The sequence below is a fragment of the Lithobates pipiens genome, unplaced genomic scaffold (assembly GCF_037356315.1).
Source record: "Lithobates pipiens isolate NorthernLeopardFrog02 unplaced genomic scaffold, aLitPip1_a1.2 Scaffold_3, whole genome shotgun sequence".
Lineage (NCBI taxonomy): Eukaryota > Metazoa > Chordata > Amphibia > Anura > Ranidae > Lithobates > Lithobates pipiens.
Window position 1 is genome coordinate 193609543 of NW_027507790.1, and position 21116 is coordinate 193630658.

Sequence of the window (21116 nt, forward strand, 5' to 3'; positions counted from 1 at the left end):
TCGATGTTAAGCTATTCCATTCCTAGTATCACTCAATACAACATGGAGACCTTCACCATTCCTTAGGGACACAGTACATGCATCTGACCCGCACATGGAACCACATTACCTCAGTTCCCTGGACAGGCTTTTTCCAGCGTTCTCATACTGTAGTACCGCATGCTACTATACCCTAGCCTTTTGTGAGTATTTAGGACTGGGAACCATGTCTTCCCTTACTTATATCCTTTTAATATTTTATTATTCGATTATATTGATATTTATATATTTTTTGTAGACATTTGGACGTATTGCTCGTGATGAAGTGGTTTTACCCATGAAACTCATCGAGCATCAGGATGTTGCCATGTTTTAATATGAAAACCTGTATTTCCATCTAGACTATATCTTCTATGCTTTTATATTTTTACCAATCATATTATGTGGAGTACAAATATTCTGTCCATTGGTTACTGCAATGTGCTGTTATAAATACTGGTCACTGTTACGTACCGCTTATCCACCTGTTGTTTGCCTATCTATGTATACATATGAATTGTAACATTAATCTATCTATGTATATATATGAACTGACCTGTTTATATATTTAATTAGTTTCTCATATGCACATACATTTCAATGTGACATGATACATGCTTATGTTAATAAAAGAGTCAAATTATTTTCCATCTAGTTTTTATCCCTGGCCTCATACAAAGTCCCAAACCTTCTTCTCTTTTTATAGATTCAGGTGTGGAGATGCATAATGGCATGTGTCTCATAAAAAAGTTCCAATTCCCTCCTTCCCTTTTACTATATAGGCACTGATGTGGAAAAGAATGTCATAAAGACATGGATGAGCGAGTTTGGAGTGGAGGAACTTAACTGGCCTAGACAGAGTCCTGACCTCAACCCGATAGAACACCTTTGGGATAAATTAGAATAGAGACTGCAAGCCAGACCTTGCAAACTCCAGGTAGGTAGTTCTGTGGTTGGGATTCAAGCTGACGACCCCAGTGCTGTCAGGCAGAAGTGATAGCCATTTAGTCACTGTGCAGCAAACATTGCAAAAAAAAAAACATATCACCCCTAAAGTAGACCTAAACTTAATCCCTCATATCTCACTTGGTTCAAAAAGGTTGTTTTCATTAGTTAATAATGGGCAGCTTGGTTACCCCTATTTCGCAGCCCATTGGTTCAAATCCCAACTGCTACTGGTAGAAGATTTGCATGTCCTGCGAGTGTTCTCATAGATTTTATCCAGCTACTCTTGCTTCCTCCCACACTCCAAAGACATGCTGGTAGGTTAATTGACTGCTGTCCACATTGGCCCTAGTATGTGTATATACTAATATGCAATAAGAACCTTAGATTGTAAGTGCTCTGAGGGCAGTATCTAATGTGAATGTACAGCATCATAAGAGCTGTGTAAATTGTTGGTGCTATATGATAACATTTAATCAAAAAGTAAAGTTATGATCCTGGCATCATATTTATGGAAGGACATCTATCTCCCAATTGTGCTTCTGTTGCCAGTCCAGAGAACCAATGTACAAATCATGTAATGACTGCCTGTATACAAGAAGTGGTTAAAAGTGATTAGTAATACTGAGATACAAAAAGGATGGGACCAGTAGTGTATGGGGAAAAAATCAAGACAATTCTTTATAATACACAGGGTTTCAACAAATAAATTTCATCAGGTTAGGGTTTACACTAGGGATGAGCTTCGTGTTCGAGTCGAACGTACGTTCGACTCGAACATTGGCCGTTCGGCCGTTCGGCGAATTCCGAACGTTTTGGCCGTTCGCGTCAAAATTCGAGTGACGTGCGCGCGGACCACAATGCACTGCGTTGGCGCAGTGCATTGCTGCCCGATGATTGGCCAAGCATGCACTGTGACCCCGCATGCTTGGCCAATCGCAGCGCCGGCAGCGAGGAGAGCCATGATTGGCCACAGGCATCCTGCCTGTGGCCAATCATAGCTCAGGCTGTGTAGTGCACGCCCCACACTATATAAGGCCGCCTTTAAGGCGGCCTCCTGTAGTGTGTTACTTTGCATCTGAAGCAGTGGGTGTTCTGTGTACCTTCAACACAGTACACACCAATCGTTTTTGGCTGATTTCCTATCTTGCTGCTGTGTAGTGGTTGTTGTCTGTGCCCTGACTGCAGTATACACCACTATATTCACCTCACCTATATAGCTAGTGATCTAGCTTTAACCACTTAACAACTGCCCATTGCCGATTAACGGCTTCAGGGCGGTTGTTTAACTCAGAGAGGCCGTTAATTAACGGCCTCCCAGAATTCTGCTCTCGCGTGCCCCGAGGTGTGCGCACTCGAGAGCATCCGTGACCGCCGGGTCCATAGGACCCGGCGCATCACGGTAAACGGCCGCTCATAGCGGCCGTTTACCACGTGATTGCTCCGTCAAATGACGGAGTGATCACTTGGAAACAAACCGGCGTCATGTTATGACGCCTGTTCCTCCCTCCCCTTTCTGTACCGATCGGTACAGCGGAGGGGAAAGAGATCGGTGTCAGCAGCGATGTGGGCTGCATCTGCAGTGCCCACATCGCTGCTCACCGAATTTAACCCCTCAATTCCCTGCCAATACTCTGCAATACCAGTGCATACTCTGCAGTACCCTGCCATTACTCTGCAGTACCCCGCCATTACTCTGCAGTACCCCGCCATTACTCTGCAGTGCAGTACCCCGCCATTACTCTGCAGTGCAGTACCCTGCCATTACTCTGCAGTGCAGTACCCTGCCATTACTCTGTAGTACCCCGCCATTACTCTGCAGTGCAGTACCCCGCCATTACTCTGCAGTGCAGTACCCTGCCATTACTCTGCAGTGCAGTACCCCGCCATTACTCTGCAGTACCCCGCCATTACTCTGCACTGCAGTTTCAGGCTTCCCAGCCTAGAGGTGAGATGTGGGGTCATATTGACCCCCCAGATTTCACTGTAAAGAGGACCTGTCACCCCATATTCCTATTACAAGGGATGTTTACATTTCTTGTAATAGGAATAAAAGTGATCAAAAATATATTTTTGGGAAAAAAAATGTCAAACTAAAATAAATAAAGTAAAATGAACAATAAAAAAATAAAATAAAAATTAAAGCGCCCATGTCCCCATGTGCTCGCATGTGCCACACATGTGAGGTATCGCCGAGAATGTTAGAGCGAGAGCAATAATTCTAGTCCTAGACCTCCTCTGCAACTCAAAACATGTAACCAGTAAAAAAATATTTAAAGCGTCGCCTATGGGGATTTTTTAAGTAGCGACGTTTGGCGCCATTCCACGGGCATGTGCAATTTTGAAGAGTGACATGTTTGATATCTATTTACTCAGCATAACTTCATCTTTCACTTTATGCAAACATTGGGCTAACAAGTGGTTAATAATAGAGCTTGCAGTCAGTAGTGTTAGGAGATAGTGCGTGCTGTCTGCGTGCTCTGTACCCAGTACATACCGCTATAATATAGGGCAGGCCCCTACTTTCAAACATCCAACTTACAAACATCTCCTACTTGCAAACGCAAGGAGACAGCAGCAAGTGAGATGAAAAAAGATGGACGACAAAACAAATTATACAGGGGTGATAACCCTTCCCTATGTTTTCCAAAAAGCTTAAAGATAGTTTTTTTGACTGGAGCTACACTTTAAAAATGTACCGGTTAAAAATGACAAACAGATTCAACTTAACACAACAAACCTACACAGTCCCTGTCTTGTTTGCACCGCCTGTATACTGCTGTTCTGAGTATATAGGGCCTGGGGGCCACACGCATTTCCTTTTTTTAATATGGGTACGGGGTTCCCCTTAATATGCGTACAAGACCCAAATAGGCTGGTAATGGGCAGGGAGGGCCACCCATGCCATGTTTCTCAATGATTTTCAACCATATTGCAGGAACCAGATATAACATTAAAACCGCAAGCAGTTTTAAATGGTGTTATTTCCGTTTAATGTAATTTTGTGCAGGGACTGTTCTAAACACGGGAAACACGTGGCACTTCACAGGCATACTACAGACACCCCGCAGGCACCATATTTAAAGGAATATTTCACTTTTTTTTTTTCACTTTAATTTAGGACACTATCTTGCATATTAGCCGTTAAAATTAGCACTTTCCAATTCGAACGTTCGAGTCCCATAGACTTCAATGGGGTTCTAACGTTCGTACCGAACGCGGGGGTCGTTCGCAAGTTCTGGTGCGAACCGAACCGGGGGGTGTTCGGCTCATCCCTAGTTTACACTTACATTAAAAGCTGCCAAATTCGTATCTTTCATTTAAATAAGACACTTATGATAACATTCCTTATATAACAATAAGGAAAAGAGGCATAAACCCTAGAACGGGGGTCTCAAAATGGCGACCCTCCATCTGTTTGCGAAACTACAAGTCCCATAATGCCTCTGCCTGTGGGAGTCATGCTTGTAACTGGTAGGCTTGCAATGCCTCATGGGACTTGTAGTTTTGCAACAGCTGGAGGGCTGCCAGTTTGAGACCCCTGCACTAGAAGGATCCGCATTGCTCTTTTACCTCATTGTATTGTACAGCTGAATGAAAATGCATAAACTGAATCTGTAACCTGTTTCAGAAACCTTGCATGAAAGCAGCAGTCACATTTTACCTGTTCGGCTTTAATGCCCTCTACTGTCTGACCCTTTAAAGGCCTGTACATATATTACGTATGCACTTTCTTCCCCTGGCTGTTGGCTTGGAATGCCCAGGAGGAGGAAACGGAGAAACAGAGAGAAAGTCTCAGCGACATTTGCTGTCCATGCTACTAAATCCTGAACTAGAAAATACTATTATACACTACTCTGAGCTCCAGCACCAAACCACAATTTCTGCTAGTGAGAGGTCCCATTCCAGGCTCATCGGACAACAGCTGGAGGATACCCCCATGACAGCTGATTTTGTTTTCAGGTCTCTGAAATAAAGGCAGGCGCTACATGAACCTCAAGGTCCCCTGCAACTGGACTTTTCTACAACAATCATCTAAAGGCATCTCTATTAATAACTGTATACTGTATACTCCGGTATTTGTGCACAAACTCACCAGGACTCCAATTGGGCCCTTTTGTTTATGATACCTGTTAGTGCATTGGATATACCCAGATAGCAACAATTGTGCTGCAAGTTTAAAAATGACTAGCTAAGCTATTACTTGACTTGCCAGGCTGTACAAGTTTGTTGCACAATTGCAGCAAGTATGCATTGCATGACTCTAAATCAAATTTCTTAGCAAACATTCTGAAAGTCTGCTGCAAGTTCTGGTACAGTTATGTTGTGCAATAGTCATCCAACCACTGGGGTCACTGTGGCTGAATATTTATACTGTAGACTTGCAGAGCTCTTGCTGTAGACTCACCACTGCAACTTTGCTCTAGCTAGAGACTTGCCATGCAAATTTGCTACAAAGTGTCAACTAGAATTTGTGCGTCAAGTGCTCTGCAAGTGTACAACTTGCCAGTGAAAATGTGCAAGCAAGTTAACAGACTTACAATTCAACACTGCCACAAATGTGTGGCAAGTTATCCTTACTCTCTGGGTATCTACTGTTATAAATCTCTTCTTATTTAAAGCAGAGGTCCACCCTAAAATGGACCTCCACTCATCGGAATCCCCCCCCCCTCCGGCGCCACAATCGGCACCTTTCAGGGGGGAGGGGGTGCAGTTACCTGGATAATCCAGGTAACTGCACCCACTTCCGGGCTAGCTCTCTGCGGAACGAGCGTAGGTTACGCCCCCGTTCCGCAAGCGCCCGCCCCCTTCAGCAAGTGCCCCGCTGCCTGCTGGGAAACACACAGCTCCCAGAGGCAGCGGGGACCGTCCGGATTGCGCCGCGCGGCTCGCGCATGCGCAGTAGGGAACCGGGAAATGAAGCCGAAAGGCTCCATTTCCTGATTCCCATACCCAAGATGGCGGCGGGACCCGGCAGCCGAGCGAGCGATCGGCTTCGGGTGCCGACATCGCGGGCGCGCTGGACAGGTAAGTGTCACTATTTAAAAGTCAGCAGCTGCAGTATTTGTAGCTGCTGGCTTTTAAAAAAAAAAAAAAAAAAACGCGGAGTCCCGGTGGACTCCCGCTTTAAAGCTTGTATTATTTCTGTACTGGTGTGCATCAATAAACTTATGATTAATATTTTGTACTGGTTGCAGTAGTTCTTCTGCTCCCAATATCTTTGTTTAAATTGTTGATTCAATTCCCAGGAAGGGAATCTCCTCTGTTCACAGAAGACCTGTCCTGGGTGGAGGCACTGACAATTTTTTTTTATCAAACCCACTTTTTCATTTAGCAAAGATATATACCTACAGGTTTAGCGCAATATCCTGTTTGGGGAGAACCATTCCTCATACCCCCCCCCCCCCCAAAAAAAGAGGGCTACATGCGCATGGTGCATTGTCCCAGAGAGAATTAATGCATTCTAATAAAAGCTGATCACTTGTTTTTAACATGTTTTGGATGCTACATGTGGATTCTGGTAAATAACAGAGACCATTCAGTTAAAAAGATAAAAGAGGCCAGTCCATTAGCCAAGCTCATTATGCCACCACTTAGCACATAGACTGCTTTGAGCAAATACAGTAGAAAGCTTTTGACCCAGATATGCCAAATGTGTTTTGTTAATTCATTAACGGTAGTAATTTATGGTGCATTTACACTTAGACCATACATTAAGATATATAGATAGATCAGATACTTACTTTCATCTTCTCACTATCTAGGTTTCAAGCTCATTGGCTACAGAGGGCAACAATGACAAATATGATTTAACAAAAATATTTATTCAGCACAATGTTTTGCAATAAAAGAGTTATTTAAAGCCTAAACCAGCCTTTCTCAGCCTTTTTTAAGACAGAGGAACCCTTGTAATAACTTTACAAGATCAGGGAACCCCTACTAAAAAGGTATATATCTATAACCCATGATACAATAGTGTGCTGGCCAGTGGGAAGAAATATCCTTACATACAGTATGTGGTCACTGGGAAGAATTACCACCATACAAATAGCTAAAAGGTCAAAGGCTGGCAGTGGGAACCTATCTAACAGGCAGAAATGGCTCATTACACAAGGGAACCCTAGCAAGCTCTGGAGGAACCCTGATTAAGAAACCCAGGCCTAAACTTTTTTCAGATAAAGAAGAGAATGGTTAAAACCCTTGGTAATTTTTTTATATCTGTGGAAGGAGGAACACGAAGTGAGAGGAAATGTCTCCAAATTGAGGAGAATCATCTTTCTACACAGTTGTCACTGTAGAAAGTGTCCATATTGAAAGATGTCCCCTTTATTCATGTTCCAGTGACAACTCTTTTGGATTTACCCTTGAGCTGGGTACACACTGATCAAAATTAGTCAGTTTAGCAGGAATCAATAGAATTTTAGTTTTTGTGTGGTCCTTCTTGCTCATGAAAAGTTGATCATCAGATCCGTTTCTGTTGAACGGCCCTGCTGGAAAACCTGCATTCGATCAGAGGCTGCAGCCAATGGCTAAAGCCTGCTGTGCATAGATTGAAATTTGCCAGCAGGAATTGGCTGAATTTTGGTCCAAGTATGGGTGCTTTGGTTGTACAGAAGTCAACCTATGGATCAACATTTGTACAACAGCCTTGTCGGGTTTTCCCTGCTGAATCAGCACCTCAGACTATAGACTGCAATGCTGATCAGTGTATTCTGATGGTAGGGAAGTCTCCTCTCTGTCAGAATACTAAGGCCCAACAAGTAGGGTTCCCCCATCCACATTTAGTGGGCAGTTTTACAGTGTGTACCCAGCTTTACTTTCAGTTCCAGGTACAGTGGTCATCAGGACATATAGAAAGTGTGAAACTCCCAAGCAGGGACACTGACAGCAGTAAAAAAAAACTTGCCCTATGGATTTGCAAGATAGTGTTGGCAATTTATTTACTTTGGATTTATACAGTTGTTCTCATAAGTTTGGGTAGCATAACTATTCTAGAGTTGCTGGTGACAGTCACAGCCAAAATAACTAACACTCAACATCCTGTCCTGCAAGTTTGCTCAAACTAAGTATGATAGGGTGCATGGCCAATTGTGGTATTGTACAGTTGTGCTCATAAGTTTACATACCCTGGCAGAATTTATGATTTCTTGGACATTTTTCAGAGAATATGAATGATAACACAAAAACTTTTCTTTCACTTATGGTTAGTGTTGAGGCCAAGAAACTGAGATGGTCACTCAAGGTCCTTCACTTCATTCTACTGTAGCCAATGACATGTCGACTTGGCCTTGAGTTTTGGATCATTGTCATGTTGGAATGTCCAAGTACGTATAATGCACAGCTTCCTGGCAAATGAATGCAAATGTTCCTCCAGTATTTTTTGATGACATACTGCATTCATCTTGCCAACAATTTTGACCAAATTTCCTGTGCCTTTGTAGCTCACATGTCCCCAAAATATCAGCGATCCCCCTCTTTACCTTTTATCATAGGCCTGGTTGGCTCCTCCCCAAATGTAGCGTTTATGGTTGTGGCCAAAAAGCTCAATTTTGGTCTCATCCTCCAAATGACTTTGTGCCAGAAGGTTTGAGGCTTGTCTCTGTGCTGTTTGGCATATTGCAAGCGGGATACTTTGTGGCATTTGCGTAGTAATGGCTTTCTTCTGGTGACTCGACCATGCAGCCCATCTTTCTTCAAGTGTATCCTTATTGTACATCTTCAAACAGCCACACCACATGTTTTCAGAGAGTCCTGTATTTCACCTGAAGTTATTTGTGGGTTTTTCTTTGCATTCTGAACAATTTTCCTGGCAGTTTTGGCTGAAATTTTGGTTGGTCTTCCTGATCCTGACCGTGGTTTGGTTTCAACAGAATCCCGCATTTTCCACTTCTTGATTAGAGTTTGAAAACTGCTGATTGGCATTCTCAATTCCTTGGATATCTTTTTATATCCCTTTCCTGTTTTATACAGTTAAACTACCTTTTCTCGCAGATATTTTGACAATTATTTTGCTTTCCCCATGACTCCCATGAATACAGAAACGTCAGTGCAGCACTGGACGAAAGATGCAAGGGTCCGTCAGGAGTCCAGAAAAGCACTGACCTTTTATACACACAAACTCATTACAAGCAAACAGACCACTGATGAGGATGGTTACCTTTAATAGCTATCCCCTTTATGTCAACTTGTGTGCATGTTATCAGGCTAAAATCACCAGGGTATGCAAACTTTTGATCAGGGTCATTTGGGTAGTTTCTGTTGCCATTATGATTTTAAAAGAGTAAACACAGTTGATTGATAATAAATGGCTTCAGCCAAACAGTAACCATAAGTGAGAGAAGAGTTTTTGTGTTATCATTCGTATTCTCAGAAAAATGGGCAAGAAATCAAAAATTTTGCCAGGATAAGTAAACTTAGGAGCACAACTGTACAATGCCACAATTGGCCATACACCCTATCTTACTTACTTTGAGCAAACGTGCAGGACAGGATGTTGAATGTTAGTTATTTTGGCTGTGACTGTCACCAGCAACCCTAGAATAGTTATGCTACCCATTTTAGGGACAATGGGAAATTCTTAGTTGTTTAATTTGCTTGTTGACTGGTTTTTAAGTGTGTGCTGTGCTGGGCTTCTGGTGTGTTTTTGTACCTTCAAGGTGGCATTAGTAACTTCCAGGTGTACCTGCCTTTAATATATTCTTTGCTGTGTGTCACTGACTGGGTGCTTTGTTAAGCTGGCCATTAATGGCTAGTATTTTTTTTTCATTCAGCCTGAAGGCTGAATGAAAAAAAAAAAAGATATTCCTCTGTCAACACAGACAAGGTGAATGGAAGAATCCCCCCTCCCCTTACCCTTTTGGCTGCAGCTGCTGATTGACAAAAGTTTTCCAGCATGTCCTGTCAATGCAAGTCAATCAAACAATCATCAATCAAATCAAACAATCAAATTATGTCAAGAAGGATATACACACACACTGATTGAAATTTGGCCAGTCTACTAAACCAACAAAATGTTAATCTATCTATAGCTAGCTTTAGCTTAGAGCTAGGGAGCACACTGTGTAGCAGAGCCTTAATAAGACAGTGTGGCTTTTACAAATATGCAAATATATGCTACTAATGCCTCTGTTTTTAATATTAAATATATGCTGTAAGAATCACTGGCTATTTATTTTGGATTTACAAGTTGCCAATGTTGGCCATATACATACTTTTGATGTTAGCAATGAGAACTTGGCTTAGATACATTTTAAAGTCTATTTTGGAACTCCAAGAACTCCAGTAAAATGGCTATTTTTCTATCCATGACACCTATCTATTGCCGCGTACACACAATCAAACAATCCGGTGGAAAAGTCCGGCAAACTCAAGTCCGCCAAACAATCCCCCCGTGTGTAGCCTCCGGCATACTTTTTTGACCCGAAAGTACGGCGGACTTAGAATGCCGTGTTGCACACCAATCTTTCCTCCGGACTCGCATTTCGGCGGACAATCCGGCCGTGTGTGTGCCAGTCCGCCGTACTTGAAATGTTCCCGCCCGGAGAAAAGTCCGCTCATTTCGAGCGGGTCTCCAGGTAGGCGGGGCCCGCGAAGGAGACGTCGCTGGCCCCGCCGCCTGGTATGGACTTAAAGGGGAACCCCAACACCGGAAAAAATAGGCGTGGGGTCCCCCCCAAGTCCACAACAGACCCTTGTCTGAGCACGCTACCTGGCCGGCCAGGAAAGGGGGGCGAGCGAGCGCCCCCCCCCCTCCTGAGCCGTACCAGGCCGCGTGCCCTCAACATGGGGGTGCCTTGGGGAAGGGGGGGCCGCGCCCCCCCCCCCACCCCAAAGCACATTGTCCCCATGTTGATGAGGACAAAGGCCTCTACCCGACAACCCTGGCCGTTGATTGTCGGGGTCTGCGGGCGGGGGGCTTATCGGAATCCGGGAGCCCTCTTTAATAAGGGGGCCCCGGATACCGGCCCCCAACTCTATGTCAATGTACCCCTACCCATTCACCTGTAAAATAAAAGTACAAAAAAAACACAACACACGAGATAAAATACTTTATTGCACAGCTCCGGGGTCTTCCGTCTTCGGGGGTCTTCTCGCCGGACTCCTCCGCTATCTTCTTGTAGCTCTTTTACTAGCGGAGGAGTCCGGCTTTCTTCCTCGCCGCCGGCCTCTTCTTCCAACTTCGGGGGTCTTGTCCCCCTCTTCGGTTCTTCTGCCGGGCCACCGCGCCTTCTTATAGCTCTTTTACAGGCGGTGGCCCGGTCTTCTGTCGCCGCCACCGCCTTCCGTTCTTCTTCTTCTTCTTCTCCTTCTCCAGGAGATGTTGACTCGATGATCTCTCCGGCCGCAATGCCAGGGACACGCTGCGCGGCCACTTATATAGGGACAAGGGGCGGTGTCACATGGCTTTATGTCACATGGGTTGGTGTCACATGGTGACCCCGCCCCCTTGCAATGTCACAGTCCCCATGTGACATCAACCCATGTGACCAACCCATCTGACATAAAGCCATGTGACACCGCCCCTTGTCCCTATATAAGTGGCAGCGCAGCGCGTCCCTGGCATTGCGGCCGGAGAGATCGTCGAGTCAACATCTCCTGGAGAAGAAGGAGAAGAAGAAGAACTGAAGGTGGCGGCGGCGGCGACAGAAGACCGGGCCACCGCCTGTAAAAGAGCTATAAGAAGGCGCGGTGGCCCGGCAGAAGAACCCAAGAGGGGGACAAGACCCCTGAAGTTGGAAGAAGAGGCCGGCGGCGAGGAAGAAAGCCGGACTCCTCCGCTAGCAAAAGAGCTACAAGAAGATAGCGGAGGAGTCCGGCGAGAAGACCCCCGAAGACGGAAGACCCCCGGAGCTGTGCAATAAAGTATTTTATCTCGTGTGTTGTGTTTTTTTTGTACTTTTATTTTACAGGTGAATGGGTAGGGGTACATTGTACCCCATACTCATTCACATAGGGTGGGGGGCCGGTATCCGGGGGCCCCTTATTAAAGGGGGCTCCCGGATTCCGATAAGCCCCCCGCCCGCAGACCCCGACAACCAACGGCCAGGGTTGTCGGGAAGAGGCCCTTGTCCTCATCAACATGGGGACAAGGTGCTTTGGGGTGGGGGGGCCGCGCGGCCCCCCCTTCCCCAAGGCACCCCCCCATGTTGAGGGCACGTGGCCTGGTACGGCTCAGGAGGGGGGGGGCGCTCGCTCACCTCCTTTCCTGGCCGGCCGGGTAGCGTGCTCGGACAAGGGTCTGTTGTGGACTTTGGGGGGACCCCCACGCCGATTTTTTTCGGCGTTGGGGTTCCCCTTTAAGTCCATAACAGGCGGCGGGGCCAGCGACGTCTCCTTCGCGGGCCCCGCCTACCTGGAGATGCGCTCGAAATGAGCGGACTTTCCTCCGCGTGTGTGGGCGAGTCCGTTCATTTCAAAAGTAGGGCGGATAGTACGGCGGACTTAGTACACCGTATTAGTCCGCTCAAAAAGTGCCGTGTGTGGGCAAGTAGCCCGTTCGGAAAGTCCGACGGACAGTCTGGCGGGAAGTCCGCCAGACTAAGTACGTCGGACATACCGCTACGTGTGTACGCGGCTTATGTCCTTAAGATTGTTAGGCAAATTATTTCATACTCTGAGTTACACATTATATTGCAGAACGTCTGAGAGTGATAAGATAACTGGGTCTCAGCATTTCTTTAATGACTTTCGTTGACTCAAATCTTTGGTAAGTACAAGATTGCTACCTTTGTTCTCAAATAGTTGGGGCCAGGTAGTTCTGAAAGTTTTTTTGCAAGCCAATTACTGACACAGCTCTTGCTACAAAATAAAGCACATTGCATTAAGAGCTCTTCATAATTATATGCAGCAACAATCATTTGGGAGAAGATACAATTGACTGCTTTTCACATCCCCGCAGGGCAAACCAACAAGGACACAGCAAAATGCTCTACTTCTTTTATGTGCTAAAATAATTTAGCATTATATAAATTGATGAAATGGATGAAGCATAATAGGATGTTATTTAAAGATTATATACAGATTTTAGGAAAAGAATTAGCAATTTTTTGAACTGTTTGATGACATAATCTACTGTATGTAACAGTTTCTGAAATACATTGTAAAAGGGAAAGAAATTTGCCTTAAAGGGAATATGTCATGGTTTTGCATGTACTTTTTTATTTTATTTACCACTGTCAGGACTGAAAGGAAAATTAAATATACAGTACTTTATATACTTTTTGTCAGGCAAATTTTAAATATTGCATATACATAATTAGAATTTTCAGTTTTCAACAGCTCTTATTCATATGTCTTTTATACTTTGGAGGAAAATGCCTGTTCACACACAACTGAATGGGTCTAAGCAATGACCTAACCTACCCCTACCGTTTCCTTCTTGTTGTGTGGCTTCAGTCAAAGGAGAGACAGAAACAAAACTAGTGCAAAGTGATATACTGCTGAACTGTTTTTAAATAAGGAATTGTCTAATGCCTGCAGAAAATAGTAGGGGGTTGCCACAGTCTTCAACCAACGCAGCGATATATGGACCCACCGGGATTTGAACCTCTATGATATGTTAACACCCAGCCCCTAAATGTATGTTCATGCAGCTTACCATAGTTTTGGATTTCGGGTTTGCTTGACCAAGGAGGCCAATGGCGTCATCAAGCAGGAAATTGTTTTTTGAAGAAATGTATACATGTGGTAGGTGGTAGGAGGGGAGAAGAAGCAGGGTGCTAAAGATATATAACTATTAGCTGGGAGGGTAAGAGCTGCAAAGATCTCAAGGCAACATGCATTTCCTCTGGAAGTGCATTGGATGCAGTTTCATCTACCCTCCCTATAGATTTGGGGCTTGATTTGGGCTTAGTTTATTTTTATAGTTGCCACAAGTGCGGTGCTTGGAAGTTGGGGCACACATTCTTAGTTAACTAGACAAAAAAGGCTAGTGTGGTTAGTGGCTAGCAAAATGTTTGTTTATCAGGTGACAGATGGGTTCCTGACAATGGCATATATTTTTTAGTGCGCTGAAAAGGTGGAAATAACAGAGGAAGTGTTGATGGAGTATAGTTTGGTAAGCCATGGGAATTCCTCCATGGCCACTTTGGTTTGATGGGTGTTCCCAAAGTACCAAGTTTATGAAAGGATAATTGCAGGTACAGTTAACTGGGACATTTCGATTTGCTCCAAAGTTAGGAACAAGGTGACAGATTTGACTTTCGTATGTTCTTTCCTAACTGGGATTGTTTAAATTATTATGATGGTATTATTTGATGTTTATTTTAAATTATATTTGCTCAGTTGATATTTAACAATTTTTCTTGTAACGCTGTGGCCTATATCATATCTGATTAAAATGTCTTTGTTAGTAAGCTACATTGTGTAGTTTGGTTTGTTAGATAGAGAAAATCCCTACCATTGGTGATGTTTTTGTCATTGGTCTGGCACAACATTCAACTGTTTGATGGGTTGGCAACATCTGAATGCATTTAAGAGAATTTCCCAGGATAGGAAACATGGCTATAGATCTTTATGAAAGTAAGCCATATATTCTCTAATGCCACGTACACACGACCGTTTTTTCCATCAGAATAAACTCTGAAGGTTTTTCCGACGGAGTTCCGCTGAAACGGTCTTGCCTACACATGATCACACCAAAGTCCGATCATCTAGAATGCGGTGACATACAACACGTAAGACGGGACTAGAAAAAGGAAGTTCAATAGCAGTAGCCAATAGCTGCCCACACATCGTTTTTGGTCCGTCAGAGCAGCATACAGAGGAACCGTTTTCCCAATAGGAATTGATTCCGTCTGCAAGATTTAAAACATGTTCTATTTCTAGGTCTGTCAGAATTTTTGAAAAAAAGTCAGATGAGGCCCACACATGATGTGATTATCCGATGAAAATATTCCGTCTGACTTTTTCTGCCCGAAAGAACAACCGTGTGCACACGGCATAAGTGTCACTGAGAGGTTGATTTGTCAAAGGCAAACACACTGCTCACAAGGGAATTTGCATGTTGCAAGGGAATGTACCCTTACCTTAGTAAAAATCATCCCCTTATGTGCAAGAAAAAATACAGTTTTTTCCCTGCACATTGGACATTCTTTCTAAAGTGAATTTTCAACACATTCACTAAGAGAAAATTTTCTTTCAAAATGACAATTTTCTTGCAAAGTGAAAAACCTACTTGCCTTTAGTAAATCAACCCATAAGTAGATGAGTTTGAGTTTCCATCGGATCTGATGACGGATGGAAAAATAGTTTTTTCCTCCGTCACACTTTTTCGGATCGGAGCGGGTCAGATGTCAGCAGACATGTCACCGCTGACATCCGACGCTCCATAGACCTCTATGGAGCATCCGTTCAGGTCCGCCTGAAAAACTGACAGGCGGACCTGAACAGATCGGCCATGTGAAAGAGACCTAAGTCTTTTTTTTTTTTTATTGCCCAGATGAGATATAGTCGAGTCAATGTATTATATTATACCATCTGTGTTTGAGATTTGTGTTCTGAAAGGTATGTTTAAATAAGTATACAGAAACACAGAAAATGATGAAGTGCACATGGAACAGAAAAGCCGCTGAACATCTTTTGATCCTTTGGACAGCTTCATGCTCCACTGAACAGTGACAGCAAAGTTCCACAAGAGCTTTCCTTTATAACATCAACGGAATGCTATAAAAACATCAAGCAGCAACGCATGCATTATGAATGTGTGTTGTTCTAACATAGCATGCAGGGGGCTTCCAATCTAATCTGACCCCGGGATTAAATCCAGGTGTCTCTAGTCATTAATGTCAATTTTTCATAGTTAGAATGTAACTGTCACCATTTGTTAACATTTTACATCTAAATACAGAAAAGAGAAGTAACTTAAGTCTTTATTTTTCTGTGTATATTTTGTTAATATTGATTATAAATGTAAAAATATTGGAAGGAACAAAGATTTCCATTATAACTATAACCACCGATGATTTTTCATGCTCTGCAAGATAATTTGTATTAGATTTAGGTGCGTTTATGCATACCTTTCAAATTGAAAACTGCTTTGTTCTCTTTATATAGTTTGATATATTCAGTAAGTAAGTGATGATAAAATCAAAACATTTGTTTTGTTACCTTTTTGCATTTTGTGCATTAAATTAAAAAAAGCATCTCACTACTTTTTCTGCCCCCCAGTAATGGCGGGGATTAGCGACTTATATCGGGACTGCGATATTGCAGCGAACAAATCAGACAACCAACTGACACTTTTGACACTTTTGACACTTTTTGGGGACCTGTGACACTTAGCATAGAGTCCTCTGGTGCTCCAGCACTGTCTCCAGCTGCAGTGTCTCTGCTCTTTCTTACTGGATATACAGGATACACTGAGAGCAGCAGGAGCCATAGAATCCTCTATAGAAAGAAGAAGAAATCCCCCCTTATGGGACTTTAACCTCTTCCCGACCACCCTATGATATACTATGTCGGGGCGGCCGCTTTGTGCCAGATCACATACTAGGTTCGTGATCTAGCACTTCTGCATCTATATATACATATATATATATATATATAAATAGAAAAAGGGGGGTTAAGGTGCGCTATGGACCCTAAATTGTTACTAAAAAATCAAAAAAACACACAAAAAGTGAAGAACAATAGTGTGAAAATGTATAAGCAAAGAACTTAGTGATAAAAGGAGGGGCTGCCACTACCTTACATATTAAACCTGAGAGGTTGAAAAAATGAAAATAAATGCTAAGGAGGTAGTTACGGCGCTCACCTGCTATTAGTTATACCTGCAGGAGACTCACCTGCTATTATTTATACCTAGTCCCTACGGGGATCTATTTGGAATCAAAAGGTGTAACTAAAGTGGAACCTAGTTGTCAAAATTACTTAGTAGCAATTTTACACACATAAATGAAAGTATAGAAATAAAAATAAAGATACATATTCCACATGTGCATTATATATAGAATAGCAAATCGATGGCAATATGAAACGTGCATAAAGGTATTATAGAAATCATCACTCACATTGCCAAAAAAATGCTATGTGTTAGTACAGAAACTTCAATATACTTACTACAGTGTTAAAAGTGCATATATGCATTTGTGCAAATCATATAATGAAAAAAGTGCTAAGTGCTTATAAAGGTGCCACGATGTCAATATATACTGTGAAAGAAAGTGCTACATGCTTCTATAAGTGCCATAATATGTAAATCCGGTACTTTGCACTTTATAAAATCGCTAAATGGAAGAGTGCAATTATAAGTTGATACAAAAACCCAACGGCAGGAAAAAATAACATCAGAAAGTCCTTCTGGAACAAAAATGACAGTGTGCTTCAATGCTTAGTAGATTCCTGGATTGCAACCGATGCGATTTCCGTGCTTAAAGGCAATAATCCGCACTCACCAGCTCCCCTGCCCCTTAAGGGGTTAATGCGCCTCCACAGTGTGAGCCCCTGTGCCGCTATATAGAGCTGGTCCGGTTATCATCCAGTATTTATCCTCATTAAAAATAGAATGAAGCATACATAGTGTAATCCAGTTTTAAATCCAAATTTTATTATATGCATAAAAATACTACTCACAAAATTGAAGAAAAACAGCGCCTCAGTGTATATGCTGATCACATCGTTTGAATTTGCCGCCGCTATGAGAGAGTGTACACCATAGGCCACGTCCTACGCGTTTCGTCATTAGACGTCATCTTGAGAGTCTGTGTCTGTGTCCACTCTGCTTAAAAAGAGCAGAGATTGACCTGTTATCCTCCCACTTTTCTGCTGAGAAAAAATGGATCTGGCCCATGTGAAAAGTGCTTTATACAGGATGTATGTTACTGGCCAGATCACCAGGAGAAAAAAAGCCTAAAAAAGAAAACTAATGCAGCCATCACATTTAATGATTGGTAAACTGCAATATATTACATTATTGGTTTTGAGCTTAACACCGCTTTAAAGTGGTATTAAATTCAATAAAGAAAAACTGACAGGCAGAGTTTCATAACAGAAGAGACTCTAATGGCCCCTTGTGTCATAAATGCTTTCCCCTGCTTGTCAGCAGTAAAGTACACTGAGCCACTCAGAGCACACCTCCGCCACCCGCTGTGTGCCATGGTGAAGTGACTCCTGTGTGCATGTGCCGGCCATTCAAATGGCCCAACAATACAAACCCTTAAAGAAGACCAGGAAAAGATGGAAGTACCCAGTTTAATTCCATTTTAAGATTTTTTTTTGCTTGGTTTCTTACCTGGAGACCCTGCCAGTAGCAGAGTTTCTGTTTATAGCTAACGAGATTTAATGCCACCATAAATCTCATATTTTGTCTGATTCATGCTGAATTAGCCAAAATTTGAGCTGTGGGTGCCCCTGTTGGCAGTACCCAGCTTGAAAAACGTTGACTGAACAATTGTAGTCCATAAGGCACCTGCATCCATTCAGATGCAGGCACTGTTCGGGTATTCTTACAATCACTGAAGCCAGCTGTCAAATATAACAGGGATGAGTCGCCCAACAAAATGTTGTCAGGCATAAACATGAATTTGTAACAGATTTACAAAAAAGTTATTTAGACAGACCTAGCCAGGACAGAGGCTTTTGGAAGGGACTGAATGCTAGCCTCTTGACGACCGATCATGGGCCCTGGCATTTGGGGGAATGGTGCTCTTTGTGAGCTGTATGCCTGGGGACACTTGAGGTGGTGTTACTTTGGATTCAGGTCCATATCCCCCCAAGACACACAGACTCTGGGAACGCTGTATTTGCCATATTACAAATAGTGACTGATTCATAATGTTAGATGCTAATGTCATCAACTCCAGCCACCTGTCTGTTGTCTTCTATAATGTAAATGAGTCTAGTCTGGCTTGCCACAGCTTCTAAGAGTCTTTCACCCATTAACTCTGCTATTGTATGAAGGAGTTCTGTGTTGATAATGTTGATTGTGTCTTCTGAGCTAAAAGAGATGGTAAGTCTGTCCTAAAGGTCATGTCTCTTAGTCACATAGGCTGTCTAAATGATTAGATAATTAGTTCATGTTAATTAGGTTTCTGGTTACAGTTTGTCATCTTGCTGTATATATTTGTGTGAAAATCTCAAATAAAAGGGTATTCCTGATGTACTCCAAGACTGGTATGGTCTGATGTTTTACCCTACACTGAGCTATGACTAGTGAATGGGAAAGCTAAGGGGTCTTGGATTGTGTGGTACCAGACAGAGGAAGCATTTACGGCGGACAACTTGAGTACGGGGTCCGTCACATTTATGTACTGTATATGAGATAATGTATATGTTGGGTGATGATCCCAAACATACTGAACAATCAATTTTTATGGCATTTGTATGACATCTCAAAGGAGATGAAGATACAGTGGTAGGCTCATCCCTGCAGAGCCACCCATAGGTAGTCCATGTGGTGATGCACAGGTGCCTCTTTAAAGTGTTACTAAACCCAGGACCATGCATTCACTATATCTGGTCTCCCACAGTACACAGAACATGGAAATGCAATATTTTTAGTAAATACAAACCACTAAATACCTTTTCACATCAGCAGTATATAGCAGTCTTGTAACTTCTATTAGTGTCTGGTTAAAGCTTGTAGGAAGAGTTTTCATTGTCATATGAGGCTGCATGACCATTGACCCGCCATCAGAACATTGCTGATTAGCTCTGTGCTGATCACATGCACTCTCCCAAGAAAAAAAAAATCTAGCAATACACACCAAACTAAGCATGTGCAGCTTGTCCTCTAGCCTCTGTATTATCAGTAAATGGTTTGCGAACTGTGGAAGAAGGGGAGGATCAGAGAAAACAGGATCAAACAGCTTTTTTAGACAATGCAGAGGATTAACCCCTTAGGTTCCACAGCACACTTTAATGCTTTACGGGGGGCTGAAGCTAAAAAATTTTTTTAAAAGGGCATGCATGACTGGGTAAAGAGGGGATACAGGGAGGTAAATGGTTAAGGCATGGTGGGCATGGTATATACAATCTGATTGGTGGATCAGTCGGTTGTCATTGGACGAAGAGAAAACTGCCCACCCATCCTCCCTGTATTTTGTTTTGCTGTAGTTTTTGAAGTCACAGCAGCCTGACGGTTGTTGTCTTTTGGAGGCGGGTAAAAAATCAGTGATAGTCTAATGGTTGGGGGCCCATCTGTGGTATGGCTTCCTCGGTCATGGTTGGGGATCCATCTGTGGTATGGTGTCTTCATTGTAATGGTTGGGGACCCATCTGTGGTATGGAATCCTAGGGCAGTGATGGCGAACCTTGGCACCCCAGATGTTTTGGAACTACATTTCCCATGATGCTCATTCACTCTGCAGTGTAGGTGAGCATCATGGGAAATGTAGTTCCAAAACATCTGGGGTGCCAAGGTTCGCCATCACTGTCCTAGGGTAATGATTGGGGACCCATCTGTGGTATGGCATCCTCGGGTGCATTCCTGTTAACAATGGGTTAACTGAGGACATAGAGGTCTCTGCAGATAGTTTGGTCATTGTCTCCGAGCGGGTGGTGTGTTGCGGGTGGGGGCCTATTGTTCTGCAGATAAAATTAACCAGTTTTGGGGTACTACCTCCAAAGATCAACTACCTGAATACATATATTTCTGTTTTAAAGGAATTGTTTTCTTTTTACTATTGTTACATGTTAATAAAAGGCTGCTATGGCCAATTTGTATCCAAACTCTGATGTGGTCTGGTTATTGGTCGTTATAGGTACAGAATTGGTTTAGTATGTCAACATCTAATTTTATTAGGATTGGGGACATCTGTTCTACCTCAGTCATGCATATACAGACTGATCTTACTGTTGTGTGTTTAGTATTATTATTATTATTATTATACAGGTTTTATATAGCGCCAACAGTTTGCGCAGCGCTTTACAACATGAGGACAGACATTACAGTTACATTACAATTTGGTACAAGAGGAATCAGAGGGCCCTGCTAGTTAGAGCTTACAATCTAAAAAGGAGTAACACTTTAACTCCGATCAGTGGGAAATAGAAAACTCATGTACTGCCATTTCTTCTCTCACACAGCGTGTGTATGTATTGGGGCATTTTACTCGCAGCCAGGGTACCTGTTGTCCTAATATCTGAGTGGAGGGCCATAATGCAGGTGATCACTTCACCTCTAAGCACAGCATGAGTGTGTTATAAGTGTTGGT